Here is a 23,054-nt window from a genome sequence, read left to right as displayed (position 1 = left end):
GGTTGTTAATGGATAAACAAGATGATGCAGAACAGTATTCTCAGCAAGCTGTCATTTGTGCAGGAAGGCTGGGGATATGTAAGTGCAGTTTTTCTTGAGTTTGCAAAAGAAAATACTAGCATTTCTTATTTTCTCTTTCTTTGATAAATATTATGTGTCTGTGTATGCTACTTCTTTCTTCTCACTTTCTATTTCCTTGTAGGGTGTTTTAAGGTGGAACTTACAACTTAGTCCTTTGTACCATTGATGGAACTGTAACTGAATTTGATGAGTATTTCAAATAGCCCATGATGCATAGCAGTGACCCCTGGGATTGTGCATCTCACTGTGGGGACTTCTTCACATGTCTGAACTGTAGCTGTATCTTGCTACGAGGAAGAGTTGCTTTGTTGTACAGAATTTCAAACATGAGCAAGAGAAGAACATGGATGTTGAGTAGCCAAAGGAGGAGGATTGTGGTAGTTAATGACATTTTGTCTCTCAGCTTCAAATCCATTGTGCACTGCCTTGCTCTATGATCATAGATCTTGAATTCAAAATGTTCTCTTCTACTTTTAGCAATGAAGACTTTGGGGGAAGACCACAGGAAGGAGAGGTGGGCCTTTCTGGTCATCTGATTTTTCAAGGGCATCTGACTTTTTTCAATCTGTGGCTGCCTCTGCCTGTACCCCAACAGTAGTTCCAACTGCAGTTCCCTGTGTGCATCTCACACACTCTTTCTTACCACCACTCCCACATCACAATTCCAAGATGGGGATCCTTACCCCCAAATAGTGGGCCAAATATGGCCTGGTGTAGCCCACCAATTTCTTCACCACCCATGACTAAACATACTACTTCTTCAAGAAAGATGCTTCTTGGAACCATAAGAGCTTCCCAAGGGACCTTCAATTTGATGAGAGGCAACACATTGTTACTGTGGGTTAAGCCAGTCAACTTTGGAGTATTTTGTTATGCAGTAAAGTCTAACTGAAACACCACCATTTAAAATCATTGCTTTCCAGAAATGTTTGCAATGCCTTACTACTCTTATTAGATTTACATGAAATTAGGCCTGTTTCTGGCTGTAAAATATGACTCAACTTTGCTCCAAAGGTTTTTTTTTTTTTTAAAGAGAGAGAAAGAGAAAGAGAGAGAGAGATTTTTTAATATTTATTTTTTAGTTTTCAGTGGATACAACATCTTTATTTTATTTTTATGTAGTGCTGAGGATCAAACCCAGCGCCCTGGGCATGCCAGGTGAGCGCAGTACCGCTTGAGCCACATCCCCAGCCCCACTCCAAAGGTTTTAAACTGGGAAAAATTCACACCTTCTTGGCAAATAATGCTACTCAATATGGGAAGTGTACCATTCTTTATTCAACTCCAAATTTCTTCTCAGTGTTTTAATAATTTCCTCAGATACTTTTTCATTATTTCTCTTGTATAAAATAAGCTTTATAGCTTTAAAATCTTTATAACTGTTTTTTTTTCTTTTTCACTTTTTCTACCACATTTACTTTACTGCTTTTTCCCCCAACATTTTAATTTGATGTTTCTTTTCATTCTTTCATAAATGGAGTTTCTCATAAAGTCCACATTTTTTAAATTTAGGGACTGGAAATTTTCTTTCCTTAAGATGCATATTCTACATATACCACACTTTGTGTGTGTGTGTGTGTGTGTGTGTGTGTGTGTGTGTGTGTGTGAGAGAGAGAGAGAGAGAGAGAGAGAGAGAGAGAGATAAAGTGTAAATAAAGTGTACTTAAATATTTTCATCAATGAGAGGACAAGGATGGGAGCCATGCCCCTGCCACCCTCTGCCACTATCAGCGGATACCGCACTCCAGGTCCAAGCAGTGATGGCCAGCACTAGGTATTTTGAAATCGTTCCAGAGGGATGAAGGCAAAGAGTACTCTGGCATCTTCAAACAAGGTAGAAATACCCCTGATATCCATGACCTCTGGAGAGCTAGGGCTTAGCCAACCCTGGACTACACAAGTACCAGTTCTGGAAATGGATAACTGGACGAAACAAGAAGCAACCAGCACTCCCTTTGAGCCAGAGTGGAGTTGGCTCCCAAGAGGAGGTTCTGGATAAAGAAGTCAATAGATGGGCCTTCTTCAACCAGAAGGCCTGCTGATCCCTCAAGAAGCCATCTCTAGGGTCACCCTGGATGGGGATTCCCCAGAACATAAGTCAGCTAACATCAGTTCTGAATTTCAAGATTTTGGGGTGAATTGAGATAAAAACCTAGGGTGGTGGATTCTCTTTCTGTCCAGGAGACCACAGGTCTGACTCACCCACAGTGAGCTTTTACTTCTGAGTCTCATAGGCAGCTAAAACTTTCTCAGATGGATTTGCTGTCTGGTGTGAGAGAAAAATAGAAAATAGGCAAGTTAGCATCTTGGCCTCCCATGTAACCAGGGCTTGGTGAGGCCCAGTCATGGACCACTAACCCATATGCAGTGATGGGTGGCCTTAGCACTGATTGAATGATGTAAGTTGCCCTCTTGTCTGCCCTGTGGCCTTCCTTATCCATGTACTGGTAGAAAATATGAAATTGGATGGAAACTTGGTGAAGAACTTTGGCAGAGATGACCAATGGACCACTAGAGCTCTTGAGTCTCTTTCAAGATGGCAAAGACATTTTCAAAAACTCAAATTGAGGGCTGGGGATGTGGCTCAAGCGGTAGCGCGCTCGCCTGGCATGCGTGCGGCCCGGGTTCGATCCTCAGCACCACATACCAACAAAGATGTTGTGTCCGCCGAGAACTAAAAAATAAATATTAAAAAATTCTCTCTCTCTCTCTCTCTCTCTCTCTCTCTCTCTCTCTCTCTCTCTCTCTCTCTCTCCTCTCATTCTCTCTTTAAAAAAAAGAAAGAAAAAAAAAAAAACTCAAATTGAATCACAGTGAAATAGAAATTTTGAACTTCCTGGAGTACAACCACCCCACTCCCATCCTCCATGACCTTGGTTAAAAGGAGAAGTTGTTCAGAGGCAAAACTAATCTTGTTGGGATCATGGTGTTTTTTCTTTCTATTGTTGCTGAGCATGTTAGAGCTGCTGACCTTGCCCAGGTGAAAAATTGCATGGTGGAGGCTTTAAGAGGACCTATCATTGGGCTGGGGATGTGGCTCAAGCGGTAGCGCGCTCGCTTGGCATGCGTGCCAAGGTTCGATCCTCAGCACCACATACCAACAAAGATGTTGTGTCTGCCGAGAACTCAAAAATAAATATTAAAAATTCTCTCTCTCTCTCTCTCTCCTTCCTCTCTCACTCTCTCTTTAAAAAAAAAAAAAGAGGACCTATCACCAGACATCAGTTCTTCCCCATTTAAAGTTTGGAACTTACAAAACTTCTGGGGATAATTTCTTGCTTCATGTTCATCTGAAACTGCCCTCCTTAATGTTGGTAATTATAGTTGCCAGATGAGTGTTGCCAATGGCTTTGAACTATTTTAGCACCTCAAGAGTTATTATTGAAGGGATGGGGAATGTGGCTCAAGTGGTAGCATGCTCACCTGGCATGCACGGGGCGCTGGGTTTGATCCTCAGCACCACATAAAAAATAAAGATGTTGTGTCCACGGAAAACTAAAATAAATAAATAAATATTTTTAAAAAATTCTCTCTCTCTTTCCTCTCTCTCTCTTAAAAAAAAAAGAGTTATTATTGAAGTTCAATAAGCAGAAAATAATAATTACTTCTGTGATAGTAGGTAATTGTAGTAGATGTAAAATTGTTTTCCTATGGGATGATTATTTGCATAGTCATTACTAAAAGAGCTAAATTGCATTATGAGAATATAACTAATGTCAATATTTTTTATAGCCTATGTCTATATTATATAACGTATACCGAGGAATTTTTTTGATGTTCAAATTTAGCACATAGACTTCTAACTGTGAAACTGTTATATGCATAAAAATAGGATATTGATTTAAAGAAAAATCTTGGAATACCTAGTATAACGACTGATTTTAAAGAAAAAAAACAAATATCAATTCTAAATTATGCTGTTGCTTTAAATAAATAATGTACTTGAATGTACATAAAATGGCTTCTCGTACCTTTAACCAATAGTGCATTTTGAGTAAAAAATATATTTTCATTAACCATATCAGGTATACTTAAATGTTTACCTTTTTTTCAATAAAAGAGTAAAAATAAAGTAAGATTTGGGATTATTTTAGTTTTCTTTGTGTTTGTGGATTTATTGGGGGGGTGGGGGATGTTTTCTGTTTCTAGATTGGTCTTTCATATGTGTGTAAAATTAAGGAGAAGAAAGCTAAAAGCAGTCAGGTGGAAGGCAGTTCAACATCTACTTGGACCTATTTCAAGTTTTATGGTAGCTAAAGATCACCCCACAAGATCTAGGTGAATGGAGCCCAGGGCACCCAGGCAAAATTAAATCAGGAGTGCTCTTCCATAAAAGATGAGCCCTGTGACCAGGTGCAATGACACACACCTGTAAGCCCAGAGGCTTGGGAGGCTGAGGCTGGAGGACTGCAAGTTCAAGCCAGCCTCAGCAAAACTGAGGTGCTAAGCCACTCAGTGAGACCCTGTCTCTAAATAAAATACAAAATAAGACTGGGGATATGGCTCACTGGGTAGGTTCAACCCATGGCCCCCACTCAAAAAAAAAAAAAAATAAGCCCTGTGGATCTATGGGGCTCCATCCTGACTGTGCTGTGTGATGGAGAAATGGAAACAAAGGTGCCCTGGGTTTGCTGCTGGTCAGTGCTGGCATATGGACTGCTGGTGAGGGTGCAATATTGTCCCACATGGATTGGGTGGAGGTTGGTGTCTGAAGGCAATGGTTCCTTGCCATCCACATATATCTCAATAGGTGGGTTCCCTATAGTGAAAATCAGAATAATGCTGATGGGCATGGTGAGGAAAGGAGATTCTGACACAGGTGGATGTACTGGATGTGGTGCCCATGAAGCTGGCCCATGAACCCATTATCTGTAGGCCCCAGATAATGGCCAGGAAGAGTGTTATTAGTACTAGAGGACTGGCAAATGTAAGTGAGATGTGACTAGGTCCAAGGGCAGTGGGCCTAGGCAGGGTCCTTTGAACACCTTCTCCAAATAAGGAGAGTAGGAAGAAGGATGAATTAGACATGGTTTAGAGTGATAGGGATATTCCTCTGTTAATATAGCTTTCTATCACATACAAAAACTGGTAATGATGGATTCTCTCAAATAAAATTCATAGAAATCAAAATTAAAAGATTTTAAAAACACTAGCCGGGAATGGTGTGCATGCCTGTAGTACCAGTGACTTGGGAGGCTGAGGAGGATCTCAACTTTGAGGTCAGCTTGGATAACTTAGTTATACCAATCTCAAAAAAAAAAAAAAGTCTTGGGGTGTACAACTCAGTGGTTATGTGACCCTGAGTTCAATCCCCATGACTGAACAATAAAAACTAAGAAAAAATTTGAAGCATATACATGAAAAGGATTTTTGAATGTAAAATTTTACCGACTACCAATCTTTACCTCAACTCGCTGGTGGAAGAGTTGGAGCAGGGTAGTCAGGACTCAGGCTCTCACCTTTTCTCATGCTACTGTGCAAGACAGCTGGGGGAGCTGGACCCTCACAAAAAGTAGGAGTGACATCAGGAAAAAGGTGACCTCATTTCTGTGCAGCAGCTTCAGCACATGTGACATATCTACTCTAATACTAATAAGCATTTTTTTCCCTGCAGCATGCCTGAGGTCTGAGGTCACAGTGGCTGGGTGAAAGTTTCCTTGAGCTGTGTGTAGACAGGGATGGAGGAGGAGGGATGTACCTGTGAAGGGATTCAAGTTACTGCAGAAATCTTGACCTAAACACTCCTTGGTACGTCTCCAATGAGCTGAGGGCAAGAAAAAGTACCCAGAAGAAGACCTGAAATTTGAGGTTAAGATGTAGAAAATACTGGAGAGAACGCTGGAGGACAAACGACATCTCTTAAAACCCACTAGCTCTCCTGTCTTTCCTGGTGTTCTTCCTCCCACAAGCTAAATAAGCAGTCTCATGCCATCCTGACTGCAGACAGCCATCCAAACTCCACAGAGAACTGATGGGGACAGCAGAGCCTGGATGCTAAGAGTTGAGCAAACATCCAAAAGAGAGAGCAAAGGGTTAAGTGTGGATTCTAGAACCTTCCTGCCAAAGACCAGTGATAGCCAGAGCTGCGACCCCTCCTCCCCACCCAGAGGGTTTAGAAAGCCAGGGATGGTTAACCATATTTAGGAACCTCAGGAGACAGGCACCAGTTGTAAAGAAAAGCATAAAATGCAGAACCACTACCCTTTGCTGAATAAAACAGATACTGAGGGGCATAAATACTTTAAGGCACTGAGAAGCTGGAACACCTGGGGTCTGAGACAGGTAGGGTTGGGGAGGTTTGCACCCATGTCTCTCTGAAGGAGAGGAGGAATAGCAAAAACAAGAAGACAATGGGTAAATGTCAGGAATTGGGCAAGCTGACATACGGCAGCCAGCTTGGCAGAAATGCTTTCAACTTAGTTTCCCATGGCTTTCTACTGATTCTGCTTATTGGTATTGTTCTTATATTCCTTCCCAGAATACACAACACTAGAGCTTAGTCACAGATACCAGGTTCAGGTGCTTCCTACCTGTCCAGTGCTGCTGCAGCTGCCACCTTGAGCAGGTGCCAGTGTCAAGCCCAACTGCCTGTGCATGCCAGGTGAAGGCATGGAAAGCGGGGCTCGGTACCAGGGCTGGCAACAGTGCAGTGGCCAGTTGGTGGGATTTTTAATACAACAAAAACAAAAGTATTTTTAAACCAGCCTCAGTGGTATACCTCTCCTCCTACATCTGCAGTCTGTTAGGATGGCCATGAATCTGAGGGAGGAACATAGCCCCTAATTCCTGCCTCCTCATCCCTGACTTGTAGTTGAGACTGGCTATAACTGAATACTGATGAAGAGGGGGCAATAGTTACTTGTTAGTGACCATCAAAAAATACACTGCCATAATTCAACTTGCACAGAGACCATCACAACTTTATACAAAAAGTGCTTCTATGAGGATCTGACCAACAATTGTACGGCAACCTCAGATTGATGTCACTCTTGTCTTTAACCATGGTGGCCAAGGTTTACTATTTTAAAATAGCAGATGTAATCCTCATTATTTTTGCCTTTAAATATTGGTTCTTGCCTCCGACTTTTGGCCCACAGTTTACAACAAGATGCATATTCCCCACACAGTGCTCAGGTACCATTATAGTTGGGGCGCGACTTGGGGTCCACGTCCTTGATCCCCTAAAGGAAAAACTGAGCAAAAAACACAGAAATAACAGGCAAAGTATGGAATTGCTTTTTAAATATGTCAATGGATATTTATTTATATGCAGTGTTGAGAAATCGAACCCAGTGCGTCACAGGTGCTAGGCAAGTGCTCTACTGAGCTACAGCCCCAGCCCCAAAGTATAGAATTATTGGAGGCGAAGGTGAAAAAAAACGTTCTGTAGGGTAGACTGGAATGGGCCGAGCAAGAGAGAGAGGCTCAAGACCCCCATGTCTGCAAATGAATCTTACAAGCTGGGCTCTGAGGCATTTGCTTATCTATATGGACCTGACTGAAGACCTTACACCATTTGTTCCCACTGATTATCTTTATAACACATGATAAAAACAGTATCCAATTGGTTACTTTACAAAGTCAAATTAGAATACTGACCACTTCATCCTCATTGGTCATTTTAGAATGCCAAACCTTCAGGAGGGAGTTTGACAGGGCAATAAGTCCTCAGTGGCGGGCATTTTCATGTCAATGGAACTTACCCCGACGCTCCTGGTACAAGACAAAAACACGTTTCTGCTGCACTTGACCAAGCAAGCTCACCTACACCTTGCCCCGGAGGAGCGGAGAGTACCCACCACCTCTCGGGAGGCCAAGAAGCAGGGACCCAGGTGCAGTGAGGGAAGCCAGGATGTGCGGACGCAGGCGCGGTGAGCTGGGACCTCAGCACGCGCAGGTGGCGTCATCAGAGGGCGCGGCTAGTGCTGGCCATTTCGGTGCCTGGCGCGTCGTGATGACGCCTTCTGTAGCCAGCACAGGTGAGCTGCTTGAGCACTCATAGGCGCTTACTCCAACGTTGACAGAGAGATTGTGCTGGACTCCAAAGCGAGAGTCGTGCTGTATGGTAGCCGAGTTTGTGCCAAAGAGTTCTTTCTGGACAGAAGCGAGAAAGTACGTTAAACTCCAGGCCACCCTTGCTGTCTGTGACCCTTTGCCTGTAGGCTATGTTAGGGTTGAGCTTTGTCACTGTCCCCAGATCCTTTGGACAAGCACACCTGTGTCGGGTAGGGCATGCTGAAACTATGTTCCCGAGATCCACTGGAGCCTGAGGAGTGAAAGCTACAACTTCCCACAGCAGGGAGCGCTGGGAAACGTGGTTTATACAGTGTTGCAGCTATTTTCCTATCAGGCGATTTTGGGAAAGCATAAGGGGTAGTGGTCACTAAGCCACCATCAGTTGGGTTGTGCTCCATCTCTGCTCCAATGACATTCGCTGCCCCCCCCTCCCCCAGCCACTTCCCCTCCCCAGCTTCCTGTGAGCCATGAAGCACCACCTTGCCACTGGGGTTCTTCAGAAGTCTGGTTCCAAAGTTCCCGCCCATGGCACAAGGCTGTGAAGGTAATTGTGGCAGGGATAGGCTGAGCTTCTGTGTATTCTGAGAAGGAGAAATATTTGTTCTGAGAGGCTGAGTGATGGGCTCATCTACCTTTTATTTTTTTTTCCTCTTTATAGACTAGTTTGAGAACAGGGTTGTGATAGATACAGGGATTCCTTTAAGTGAATAGCATTGCAGCTCTTATTGGCAGACCCCAGCACCTCACCACTAATGTCTTTCTGAGTTTTTGTCTCATAAATTTGAACAATGAAATCCATGGATAACCATGGCAGGAGGGAGTGAAAGCAGTAAGATATATTTGAGTGAGAAGGAAAGGCAACTCTGAAAAGGTTAAAGGGAACCTGATAGCAGGTTTCCACTTAGATATACTAGCCTAGCACCAAGACTGCTGGTTACAATCTATGGCAAACAAATATTGGAAAAGTACCAAAGGTATAGGTTCAGTCCATAACCTTCTAATTGGCTGTGTCCTTTTTAGCCCTTGAGTTTAAACATTCCTATAACTTCCGTTTGGGTCCACCCTCACTTCCATTTCCCCTACCATTCTGAGACAAAGACTTATTTGGAATGTTTCTACAGGCTAACCTTCTGGAGCAGCCTTTGCATAAAGCACTCACCTAGCACATGTGAGACCCTGGGTTTGATCCTCAGCACTGAAAACCAGCCTCTACCTCAGAGCAAAGCCTGTCCAAGGAAGAGGGCGTGACCCTTGTCCTTGGAAAGACCCACAGAGCACTCCTAGGCACCTACCCACCTGAGTTGTTTATCTACAAATAACTGGAGAGATCTGCAGAGCCAGGTGTCCTTGACTCAGTTAGGCTAGGAGGGGACCCATAGCAACCCACCAATCAGCATGAGACAGGGAAAATACCTGGGATGCCAGATGATCCTCCCAGTAGTTTATGGTGGTTGATAACATGTTGAGAAACCATGTAGTTCAGCACGTACTCCCCTCGTAGCTTAAACCAATCAGTTCAAGCAAATCCCCCTCTTGAACTAACCAGTCACCCCTACCCAACTTATTTCCGGCAGTGAATGTGCTAATCATGTTTTAGAGTTGTTTTATGATTTTTCCGCAGTGTATGATGATTATTTGCTAAGAGATGCTATGATGTATGTGAAGTCCCTGCCTTCCCCAAAGAGTGTATAAAACTGCTGCAAACCCTGGGCTCAGGGTCTCTCAGAGTCACCAGTTGCTGTGTGTGCGATGAGGACCGAGCTAGCTTGCAACAAACACCTCTTTGCTGCTTACATCAATCTTGGTCTCTGGTGGTCTTTTGGGGAATACCTAATTCGAGAATAACAAGCACCACATAGAAACAAATAAATAAAATAAAGCTAAAAAATAAAATAAAAAATAAAAAAAATAAAACCTGAGTTGGAGCCTATTATCTTGGTTGCCTGATCTTTTTCTTATCTATTCTCCTATTCACTGTGACCAAAGAGGAACTAATACATTTGGGGGCCCATTGCTAGAGAAGAGGAACCAGATGATTGATTGTATGTACAAAGCCTGCGAGAAAGGCTAATGACTTCTCTAGAAACTTCTTCTTTGGATACTTGGTAAGAGGTGCCAGGAGAAGAGGCAGAGCTCCTGGCCTGGCAGATTGTGAGCCATCACTGATCAGCAAATGCACATCCAAGTTCATATCATCATATGTGTAAGTGCATAGCCCACAAATGAACAGAGGAAGGAGAAGGGAAACAAACCTCGTGTCAGCAAGCTTCCGTTTATTCTGTAGTGAAGTCAATCAGGCACGGAGGGCTTATTTTCTTTGTGTATGAAATTGCCCCCAGGTTCCGGAAGGAGTCTGGGTTTTATAGTTTTACAATGAGGGCAAATTAATCATTGTAGACTGTGGACATGCAGTTTGCACAGTCAGGGACCTAGTTGTGCAGGTTAAAATTTTAATTTAGGCAGTTGAAACTCCTTGTCACTGGAAAAACCTCGCAACTCAGTAATCACTGCTTATCTTCTTTCCTCTGGGACCCATTGTTACCTAGAGCTTCACTATGCTTAACCTTTTACCAGGACTCATCTGCAATGGTCCAGGGCCCAGCGTTTCAGAATTTTCCTTCTTCCTTAAGGACCCATTGTGGTTGGGAATGGGTAAATGTTTGCTTTTGGTGGAGATGCTAGGGAAGAACCCAGGAAGGGATGAAAGTTCGCCTTTTCCCTCAGGGCCCATTGATAGTATTTGCCTAATTCCCCCTCCCTCCTCCTGAGCCACACTGTCCCTCTGATTTTCTTGGGGGAGCTGTCTTATAGTAATATTATTTTCCATTACCCTTTAATATGCAGGCACCAGAAGGAGGGAGTGGACTCCAGTAGACCAGAGTGGCTTATGCCATGGCAGAATGATTTTAGGGTCCAGCATGGAATCCTGGTGTTTTGTTGTTGTTGTTGTTGTTGTTGTTTGTTTGTATGTTTTGGTTTTCACTGTTTACTTTGAAGTAGAGACTGGAAGATAAGTCATTCTCCACACCACAGTGTGAACAAGAGCAGAGCCATAATCTAATACATGTAATTAACTCATTTTCCAGGACTTGTGGCCATTTTTTAATTTCAGAGTTGAAGAAACATTTATAATAGAAGTGAAACACTGAGAAAGGCTATGTGGGTTGTCCCAGCCATATCTAAAGAGTGGCAAAGCCCAGGTTGAATTCAGGTTGATCTGGCTACAGTGGATGACCCTCAGCTCGTTTCCTCACTCAGAACAGGGAATATGTCAGCAACAATAGGGGCAGCAGCTCAAGGAGTCATCCTGGTTCCCATGGGATACTCTTTCAGTGGCAGCATTTTGACCTCACAAAATAAGTGATGTAGAGTTTTCCATTTTAATAAAGAGCTTCATGTTCATTTTCTTTCATACTTCTCACAAGGGCTGAAGAAAATGCTACCTACATATCATGGGTGAAAAAATGGAAGTACTGAGAAATTAAGTGATTTGCCAATGGATTTGCAACTAGTAAGCAACATATCAAAGGCTAAGCTCAGTGTTTCTGTTAGTATGAGCACTTTTAAGGGACAGTCCTCATTTTTTAAAAATTAGCCTTTACAATGCCTGATAAGAGAATGAACCTTACAATGCCTAATAAGAAGTGTAGGGCTATAAAAAATAACATTTCTACAAGATAGCCCCCAGGTTCAGGGGAGGGAGGGAAACTAGCCAAACAATTAGACCTCTCACAACACATCCTTTCCCAGTAACAGTGGGCTCTATCTAAGGGAAAAAGGAAACTTTTCATCTCTTTCCAACCACAATAGGTGCTGAAGGGAGGAGGCAAATACTGAAATACTGCGCTCTGGACTTTGACTCTCCCCCATTACTGATGAGTCCTGGAAAGAGAAAAACAAATAGTGAAGCTCTAGGTAACAGTGAGTCCAAGATGAACAAGATAAGAAGTGAACACAGAGTTGTGAGCTGTTCTCAGCGACAATGAGTTTCAGACTTTTTACAACTTTTTTCCTAAATGCCTAAAGTGAACCATTTGCCTCAGTCTTCAATGATTAATTCACCTCATTGTAAACTAAAACTCGGACTCCTTCTGTAACTGACAACCATTTTTATACTCAGAAAATGAGCCCTTACAATGCCTGACTGATTGTCTCTACTGCAGAATAGAGAAAAATTTGCTGATCTTATTTGTGTTTTCATAGGGTGCTGAAACCATGTTGGTTATTTTTGATTACAGGAAGCTGATCCAAATCAGGAATAAACCTGTTTGAGAAAGGAGGTGGAGTCTTTCACCTAATTCCTATATCTAAAGCACGCTGAGAGGTTTGCTTTCTCCGTCATTCAGTGGGTCTTTTTCTTCCCCTTTGTATCATGATGGACATTTTGGTTAACATGTAATTTTTCATAAAGTGTTTCTCTCTCTGTTTTTTCCTTATTTCCCGAACATAGCAAAGGTGAACTTCATGAAATCAATCCATTTGTGAGACCCATGGAAAAGTTCTTCATTGAAAAGAGTATGCATAATTTTCTTTGTCATTGCCAATTCACATTATAAGTGTGATTGCATTGATAATTGATTTAGAAATAGTGTATATATAGAGAAAGCCCTCTTCATTGTTGTTAGTGAAGTAGAATTACTTTCTAATCATAACATTTTGCTTTAGGGATCATACCAATTGTTAGTTATTAAAAGACATGTACTTGACTCTTTCTCCATGGTTCCATGGTGAAGGACAATTTTTATAAACAATTCCAAACTGCTGTAGAACAACACTCATACAAGAAACAATGAAAATGCATATGTAGAAAAATGAGATGAAAACATCTGAGATACTCACAATGCAAATCATATGTTGGTTTGTGTGTCAGTGTTAGATGGTACATGTTTCTAAAGGTTGAGTCTGGATTCCTATGCTGATCTTTTTACGATGGAGGCGTGGTTGGTACCAGCTACATCTGCAGCCCACATATGGAGAAACATCCCTCTAGAATGTGGTGACTCTCCCTCAGGATGGTAGGCCATGCCTTAGCAGTGCAGTTGTCCCTCTCAAGGGGCCTGCCTGAGAACTCATTGATGGTAAATTAATAGCCCTTCTCCAACAGTGAAAAACCTAAAGAGCTTTTATTTATGTTAATTTTATCTACCAATATTTACCCTGTTGGGAATTAAAACTGAGAATTAAAAAAAAAACACTGCATTCAGTTAAACATATTACATATTAACACACATAGAATTATTAGTAATATGTGTGTGGGTGTTTATTTTAGATGTAGGTGGACACAATATTTTATTTTTATGTGGGATTGAGAATAAATAAACGGGCTAGGGATGTGGCTTAAGCGGTAGCGCGCTCGCCTAGCATGCAACCTAACTGCCCGGGTTCGATCCTCAGCACCACATACAAACTAAGATGTTGTGTCCACCAAATACTAAAAGATAAATATTAAAATTCTCCCACTCTCAAAAAAAAAAGAGAATAAATAAAACCTGGTGCCTGCCTCATGCATGCGATGCGAGTGCTCCACCTGTGAGCCACAACCCCAGCACCAGTAAAATATATTTTGATCACAAAAAATATCAGGGAAGGGCTGGGGATGTGGCTCAAGCGGTAGCGGGCTGGCCTGGCATGCGTGCGGCCCGGGTTCGATCCTCAGCACCACATAAACAAACAAAGATGTTGTGTCCGCTGATAACTAAAAAATAAATATTAAAAAATTCTCTCTAAAAATAAATAAATAAATAAATAAATAAATAAATAAATAAATATCAGGGAAGAAGTGGCGTTGTTGGAAAGTTTTAAAAATATTGCTGTTTGGCTAATTAAAATACAGCTAGATTCCCCTCTTTCTACATTTTATGTTCAACCTGTGTCATGTAACCTGTGGAAAAATCAACACTATACTTTTGAGAGAATTAGAATTAAAAAGGCAAATAGCATTTTTCTAGTACAATAAAATAGCTTTGAACCTGTGGTCCCTTAGAAGCAACTCTTGTTTTCCCACAACCTGTCTTGATAATGCTGTTGTGTATCATTGCTTTTTACCATGTTCTATTGCTCATAGTGGCTTGTTTGTATATAAATATGTTTTACTATTTAGAAATATTTATTTTGTTCTTGTGTTTACCCTTTCCTACTCAAGCCTTTAGTTCCTTGGACCCTTTTTTAATTTAAGCTTATACTACATGACTTGGCAGGGTTTTTTCCTTACACTTTGTTGAGGTATAATTGATTTATAATAAATCAGACAGGTTTAGGTTGTGCCCTGAAGAACCTTCAGCACATCCATCATAATAAATATATCCATTCCTCCCAGAAATTTTTTACTCCCCCTTTATTACCCTCTTATTTGCATGAAACTGCTGCTGTGCCTTTTCTCACTGTAATCTTTTTCTGTGAGTATGTGTGTTGTCAATGGACCTTTATTTTATCATTAATTTACTTATATACAATGCTGAGAATTGAACCAGTGCCTCATACATGATACGCAAGCACTATACCACTGAGCTATGACCCCAAACTTTTAATGTGTTATATAATCATACATTCTATGTGTTCTTGTCCATCTTCTAGCATATTTTTGAGTTTCACATGTTGTGTGTATCTATGCCTTCCATTTCAGTACTGAAAATTTCTTTTGTATATATTAAAATTTGTTTATCCATTCACTTATTCACCCTTGATATACATGGAGATTTAGCTCTCATTAACACACTTGCTGCAGACATTTCTCTGTGGTATTTGTGTGGAACCATGTTTGCGTTTCTCTTGGTTGATGCCCAGGAGTGGAATATGTTGACCATGAGATTGGTGTAAACTTTAAGAATCTGCCAAGCACTTTCTTTGCAACTCTTCCACATTGTCAAAATTTTTAAATTTTATTTATTTATTGGTATGTGGTGCTGACAATGAAACCCAGTGCCTCACACATGCTAGTCAAGCACTCTACCACTGAGCCAAACCCCAGCCCTCTCCAACGTTTTTCTTTTCTGCTGTTTTAACTCTTATATTTAAATCTGTTTTAACTCTTCTATTCTTTTTCTTTTCTGCTCTTTTAACACATTTAAATCTGTTTTAACTCTTTTGTATTCTTTGCTCTTTTACTGCATTTTAGATTCAACTTTTCAGTGTCCAGAAAAACAGGCGTACTGTGGGGGCTGTGGTTGTACCTCAGTGGGAGAGTGCTTGCCTAGCAAGTGTGAGGCGCTGGGTTCGAACCTCAGCACCACATAAAAATAAGTGAATAGAATAAAGGCATTGTGTCCATCTACAACAAAAAATATTTTTTTGAAAAAAGCTTGCTAGGCCTATGTTTGGAGTTACAATAAATGTATAACTCAGTATAAGGAAAAAATTAAATTTATAAAAATAGTGAATCTTTTCATATATGACCATGATATATATATCTCAATTTATTGGGGTCTTTTCTTAATTTCTTTTAAGTATTGTGCTTAGTTTTCAGGATGTAGGCCTTAAATACTATCTTAATAACTTCATTTTATTTTTTATGTGGTGCTTAGGATTGAACTCAGTGACTCATACATACTAGGCAAGTGCCCTACCATTTAGCCACAGCCCTAACTCTTAAATATTTCATATCAAAAGTTTTGTTTTCTTTTGATTTCGTACCAGGAATTGAACTCAGGGGCACTTGACCGCTGAGCCACATTCCCAGCTCTCTTTTGTATTTAATTTAGAGACAGGGCCTCACTGAGTTGCTTAGTGCCTCGTCATTGCTGAGGCTGGCTTTAAACTCTCAATCCTCCTGTCTCAGTCTCCCAAGCCTTTGGGATTACAGGCGTGTACCACCGCTCCCAACATCGAAAATCTTTTTTGATTTTTATTTTATTCTATTTATTTTTATTCTATTTCTTTATTTTATTTATTTATTTATTTATTTATTTATTTATTTATTTATTTATTTATGTTTACCATTGAGTTAGTTTCTTCACTCAGCAAAGAATTGAACAGGACAGAAAGATAGTAAGAAAGCAGCAGGATTTTTGCAAGAGCAAAGGTAGATAAGTAACAGACTTCTCTGAAGAAAAGGTACCCTGGAACCACAACCTGGAATCCTAAAGGAAAGTACTGACTGGTTCTTTTCATAGGTTTTGGGCCTTCCTCCTTTTTCAAACTTTTCTCCCTCTACTCTCTCCTTACTTTTGCTCATTGGAATCACGTGTGTACACAGCTATTTTAGTCTTTCTGCTGATTCCCCATTTGTGTCCATGGGAACATTTGTCAGCTAGGAATTTGGCCTTATTAGGGAACCCTCATTGTGCTCTTACTGTCTGGATCTGCCTCTGGCTTCCTTCTTTGCCCATCCCGGCCTTACTGCCCACACTGTTCTGAATCTCCCTCAGGTTGTTATCTGAACGTTTCTTTGATGGGTTGTGAAACTTATTTATAAGTACTTAACCTTTTTTATGTCTATCATAAATGGTGCTATTTCAAAAGTTCAATTACTGCTGAAGGCAAATAGCCATGTCTGTAATCCCACCCACTGAAGAGGAAGAAGGCACAAGTGAAAGCCAGCCTGGAGAATTTAGTTGGACACTTTCTCTAAGTAAATGAATAAATAAATAAATAAATAAATAAATAATACTAACAGTAAAATAATTGAAGGGGGCTGGGATTGTGATTGGCCCTGGAAGTGATCCTTAGAACTACATGCCGCCCCCAAAAAAATCACTGTCTGATATTTCCTGCTATGATATAGAGGAACTATTGATTTAAAATAAATTTTACAGTGATTTTAATATATTTGTGTAACTTTATTTGCAGAATTTATCATTTTATTTTAAGTTTTAATCTTTCATCAGTAAAATAAATTTCTACTTATTAGAATTTTAGTAAGTACAGATAAAATGAAAGACAAAAATCATCATGTTATAATTTTTTTTAATGTTTGAAATGTGTTTTATGTGGACTTAAAGTTCCAGTATTTCCAAACATTCGACAATGACATTATTGGATTCGAACTGTAAAAAAAAAAAAAAAAAAAAGATGTTAAAGCCTAGGAGAAATAAGTAGAACAGAAAGCCATACAGTGATGATTTTCTTCTCTCCCAAGATGAATCTTAAACACTGGCCACAAGTGGAGAGAAAGTGTCTCATCCAAACTGGGAGTGACAGTCTCTAGAAACACTAATCTCTTTGAAGACAACTTCTCCTGAGGTACTGGCCGGTACTGGCCACTAATACTGCCAGCTCAAGGACTCAAATTCCTGAGTGCCCAGACTTGACACACACACTAAATCACCCACAACTTACATAAGCCCAGTCCCCTCCATTGTTTGGGGGCTCATTTTACTTATTTATTTTTAGAGACAGAGTCTTACTAAGTTTCTTCATGCCTCGCTTTTGCTGAGGCTAGCTTTGAACCCGTGAATCCTCCTGCTTCAGACTCCTAAACTGCTGGGATTACAAGCGTGTGCCACCACATTTGGCCAGAAATACATATTTCACTCAATTTCTCTTAATGGTATAACATCTTGCATAGCTATAGGATGCTGGCACAAGCAGAAAGTTGGTCTCAGGTAGTGCAGCTTAAGCTTGCTCAGATTCACCAGTGTTACATATACTGGTATATGTGAATGCTTCTGCAGCTTTATCATGTGTTCAGATTCATGTGCAGATTACCAGTCAAGATAGAGGGTTATATCATAAGCATTCCTCATTCTGTCCTTTCTAGATTTCTATAAAACTTTGTGTAAACTAGTATTATTTCCTCCCTAAATTGTTTCTAAAAGCTGTACACAGTGTTGCATGCCTAGAATTCCAAATACTCAGGAAGAAGGGGGCCACCCATAATATTCTCATTTGAACATCGTTGTGTTCATGAACTACACATTGTGAAAATTTTGTGGATCAGCTCTGTTCATCCAGCATCAATCTCCATGCAAGTTGCTGTATCTGTCAGCACATTTGTCCATGTTATTGCTCTGTGGTGTTCCATGGCGTGGACATGGAGCCCTTCATTGGACACCCCTGAAAGTACATTGGGGGTGTCTTTAGTTTTGTGGGTGCTTTTGAATCAAGCTGTGACATATGTGATTAGGGATATTTGTGAAACTGTTTCCATTTTTCCAGCATAAATGCCAAGGAGAACCACTTTTGGGACTATGTATAATTGTTTAAGAAAGTGTCAAATCTATTTTTAAAGTTGCTCTATAACTTTACATTTCCACCAACAATATGTAATGTGACTCAGTTTCTCTGCCTTTTTGCCAAAATTTGTTTTTATTTTAGTGTCTTTATTTCAGTCACTCTGGTGGATGTGGATTGATTTCTCACTGAGGTTTTCATTTCTATGTTCAAAATGGCTAATGAATGTTTTCCATGTCTTTACTTTCCCTCCTTCTGTTTTCTTGAATGAATACAGTTGATCTTCCTGTAGATCTTGTATCCCATGATCAGATTACAGCAATTTATATGTTGTAGGAGCTTTTTGATAGAATGTTTCTATATAGACAGTTGTGCTGGACACAGCTTTATATTTTCCTTCAGAGTCTGGTTTTATTTACTTTGCTTTATTGCAGTTTCTAAAACTCCTGGAATTTTCCTTTTATTTAAAGTGTGATGAGTTTTCATCGTGAGTGGTATCGAATTACATCCAGTGCTTTGTTTTGCATCTATTAAGATGATTATCCATTATTGTGATTATGTATCAACAAACTAAACAAGAAATGTTGAATTTCAAAGGCTGATACATCCTTACATTTTTAGGATAATTCTCACTTGGTCATGATGTAATGTCCATATTTTATATGGCCATAATCAATTTATCAAAAATTTTAGAGGTTTTGCATGTCTTCCTGAGATATATTGGTCTATAGTTTAATTTTGTGATGCCTTTTTTCCCTTTAAAAAATTCAAATACCAATGGTCTCATAGGATGAGGACAGAAATATTGCTGCATCTTCAAGTTTTTGAAACATTTTGTGTAAACTTATCATTATTTCTTTTTTAATGTTTGGTAAAAATTGGCACATGGGTGCATGTCTGTAATTTCAGATACTCAGGAGTCTGAGGACAGGAGGATAGCAAATTCAAGGCCAAACTCAGCAATCCAGTGAGAACTTTTCTGAAAATGAAAACAGCTAGTGTTGTAATCCCAGCAGCCTGGGAGGCTGAGGCATGAGGAATGGGAATTCAAAGCCAGACTCCACAATTTAGCGACACTTTGTCTCTTAAAAAAATACATAAAGAAAGAAGGGCTAGGGATGTGGAACAGTGGTTACATGCCCCTGGGTTCAAGCCCTGGTACTGGAGGGAATTTTTTTTTTAAAAAGAAAACAACAGCTAGTGGTGAAGCCCTTGCCCCCTACCATGTGTCATGCTCTGGGTTTAATTCTCAGCCCAATTAAAACAATAATTTTTTAGATGTCACCAGTGAACCCTCTTGAGCCTAGGTTTAATGGGAATGTTTCAGCCAATTCAAATTATTTTAATAGCTATAGGACTCTTTGGGTTCTCTCTTTCTCATGAAAGCTTTAATAATTCTCATTTTTTAAAAATATGTAGACACATTTCTCTTTTATCAAAGTTGTTGAATTTGTAGGCCTAAATCTGGTCATAATCTTTCCTTATATCTGTATTCTTAAAGTTCATAGGCTCTCCAGTGATATCCTGATTTTAACTTTCTAAATGTATTATATTGTGATCAGAGAACATAGTTTGTATAATTAAAATCCTTTTGGGTTTTTTTTTTTTTTGTACTTGTTTTGTGGCTCAGACTAAGGTTGTGTCTTAAAAGTATTCTTTACAAGCGGGCCTGATGGCACACATCTGTAATCCCAATGGCATGGGAGGCTGAGGCAGGAGGATTGAGTTCAAAGCAAGTATTCTTCCTGGTACCCAGGAAACCAATGAAAATTGGAAAATTGTCCTGCTGTTTGGGTGGAATGTTCTGAAAATTGAGAGGAATGTTGAAATCTCTAACAATAATTGTGTATTTTTCCTGTTTGTTTATACTGGCTTTTTCATTCTTATATTTGGCACTCTTTAGGACGTAATGCTGAGGATCACTATGTGCTCTTATGAATTGACACCTTTCTCCCTAAAGCACCTTTTTTATTCCTGATATGATGGTATCTGCCTAGGAGTCTACTTTGCCTCATAAACAAGAAATTGAGAGTAGCATCCCTACTAATAGGACTGAGTGACATCATCATATACTTCCTGCCATGATACATGGGATAGGTACTTGACACCTAATCACTTAGTGACAAGGAGTGCTTTGTTCTTGAGCACCTTCTATATATTAGGGATGGATCCAGCACCCTCATATCTTCATGTCCCATCCTCCAGACCACTCTGCCAGTGGTGGAGGTGATGAAATTGATGATGAGAAGCTCAAGTGGGGCATTCCTTGCCCAGTGGAGAACCCCAGATGGAGGTCCCAGAGTCTGACTTCAAAGCTCTGTTGGTTCTGTTGGCCTGTTCACAGTGCTCTGCCTAAGTTGGTCAGCTGTGGGCTCATGATGCAATTTCCTTGGGTGAAATAAATATTTTCTTCAGAAGGGGAAGTCTCACAACCATGTCTTATGCTCACTTCTCAGCTGAATTTAATCTGTGTAAATATCATGGGGGCTCATCTTGGTCAGCAGTGCAGAGCAGAGGTCAATTAATTGCCTCAAATGGAGTCTGGCTGATCTTTGCCTTAAAGAGCCAGACAGTTGTGCCTTCTCCCAAAAACATCATTTGCAGTGTCCTTGGAGTTTTCCCATGTTCCCTAGAAAAGGGGCTGTTTTCCCAGTTTCACTGTTTCTAAGGAGTGGCTGAATTGTATTTCTTCTAATCAAGCCAACTACACCCCTTGTCAATGCTTGAATCATAGCTTCTCAGTCACAGTAGGCTTACACAGGAGTTTATGTTACTGACAACACCTACAACACCAGTGTTTGTGGTACACAGCACATTTCAAATATGTGGACTAGGTGGAATGTCCCCATGCATAGATGAGGAACTGTGGTTCATTAGGATGTGTCACCAGTCTGGCATCACTCAGCTAGGAAGAATAATATCAGGATAGGGCCCAGGCCTTCTGACTACAAATCCATTACTTGGATCATGCTCAATCCTGCTTTACTTGGGATCCTGGAAGAGTCATCCCTCCCATAATGTTCTGGACCAATCCTTCTGTAGAAACTGCTGCCTCCTGAGCTGCCTCTGGGTTTATAGTTTTATTTTTTATCACTAAAACTTTCAAACATACATGAAAGCATGGTGAGATGTTTCCATGTACCTGCCCCTGCACACACTTCAGTAGTTATCACTACCTCTGGATTGCATGTTGACAGTTTCAACATGTAGCACTAAAAGATAAAGCTGTTTCATTATCTGCGCTTTACTTACTCTTTTACCTTTCTGTTTAAGAGTTTGCTTGAATCAAATACAGATAAATGCCACACATTTCGGTTTTTGAGTAGTGTCTTTGTATATTCCTCTTTTTTCTCTCTTATTTATTTATTTTGGTACCAGGGATTGAGCCTGGGGTGCTTAACCACTGAGCCATATTCACAGCATATTTTTGGGTTTTGAGACAGGGTCTTCCTAAGTTTTTCAGGGCTGTACTAAGTTGCTGAGGTTGGCTTTAAACTTGAAATCTTCCTGCCTCAGCCTCCCAGGTGGAGCTCCTGGGATTATAGGTGTGCTCATTTTTATTGTTATTATTTATTTATTTTGGGGATGGTGCTGGGGATTGAACCCAGCCAGGGCCTTGTGAATGCTAGGCAAGCATTCTACCAACTGAGCTGTATCCCCAGCCCCTTTTTCATTTATGATTTTTATTATATATATATATATATATATATATATATATATATATATATAAACACACATATAAAATATGTACAAATATTTGTGTGTGTGTATATACACATACACACACACACTCACACACACATATATATATATTACATACATATATAGTATGTAGTTGTAGGACATAATACCTTTATTTCATTTTTATTTGTTTTGATTTTATTTGTTGCCAGGGATCAAACCCAGTGCCTCACACATGCCAGGCGAGCACTCTACCACTGACCCACAGCCCCAGCCTTCATTTATTTTTAAATAAATAATTCAAATACAAACATTGTGTGTGTGTGTGTCTTAATTTTCAGCTTACATGTGGTATTGAGGTGTATATGCATACATATATACACATACATACAATCTTGTCGTGTGATTCTTTCTGGAAATATCCCTGTTCTCTGATGGCAGTACGTGAACTAACACTTCCACTGAGAAACTCTTTTCCACCCGCAACCATGCCTTGACCTCATGTCTTTTAGGAAATTTGTGAGGAGTCTGTGTTGTTCTCTGATCTTGCAGATTTGGTTCTGAGAACCCAAGGACTTGTACCTGTCTGACCTGTAGTTTGATTGGCAGCTGGAGCTTGATGGTTAACACTGGAAATGGGACTTTGTCAAATGTACTTCATGGAAGCCTGAAGATACATTAGGCTTTCAATGGTAGGTTGTAAGTATATTTGTGTGTGTCTGAGGGAGAGAGAGAGACAGACCAACCTTTCATTACACTGAAATATCAAGACATGAGACTTAAATGATGTGGATTTCAATTAAGCATTTTGCAGAATCAAATTACAAATGCCACAAAAGTCTTCCATGGTGAAGATGACTTGCTTAACACTAACTCATGCATTCAGTAGACATCACCTGCATACCTCCTTGGGCATTGAGCTTTGGTGATTTCAGGTGGAATGAAGAGCTCATCCTTGGGTTCAGTGCACAGTCATAGACACTACATAGGGCCGAATTTTTTTTTAAACAAAATTCACATTTTATTTAGATTGAAATAAACTATACAAAATTGATTTTTTTCACCAAAAATAACAGCAATATTTTCTGTATTATTTCTAGATAAACCGCGAAACATTTATTTTGTAGGTTTTCCAGGTTTTGCTTATAAATCAAAAGGAGGCAGTAGAT

At 40.1% G+C, this 23,054-nt stretch overlaps 1 protein-coding gene and 1 long non-coding RNA gene across 2 annotated transcripts in view; one reads left to right on the top strand and one right to left on the bottom strand.

The window, feature by feature from the left end:
* The window catches only part of LOC144375090 (uncharacterized), a 44,397-nt gene extending 36,470 nt beyond the window's left edge, over nucleotides 1-7,927 (bottom strand). Inside the window, exon 1 of the mRNA XM_078038652.1 lies at nucleotides 7,785-7,927. The gene's annotated coding sequence lies outside the window, so the exon portion shown is untranslated. The remainder of the gene's footprint in view (nucleotides 1-7,784) is intronic.
* Nucleotides 7,928-8,030: 103 nt separating this feature from the next.
* LOC144375091 (uncharacterized) lies at nucleotides 8,031-10,016 on the top strand. Its single transcript, XR_013434531.1, has 2 exons — nucleotides 8,031-8,193; nucleotides 9,719-10,016. It is a non-coding gene; the product is annotated as an uncharacterized LOC144375091 (long non-coding RNA).
* The last annotated feature ends 13,038 nt before the right edge of the window (nucleotides 10,017-23,054 follow it).

The sequence above is a fragment of the Ictidomys tridecemlineatus genome, chromosome 2 (assembly GCF_052094955.1).
Source record: "Ictidomys tridecemlineatus isolate mIctTri1 chromosome 2, mIctTri1.hap1, whole genome shotgun sequence".
Lineage (NCBI taxonomy): Eukaryota > Metazoa > Chordata > Mammalia > Rodentia > Sciuridae > Ictidomys > Ictidomys tridecemlineatus.
The sequence above is the reverse complement of the archived record's forward strand: the minus strand, read 5'-3'. Positions and strand labels throughout refer to the sequence as shown.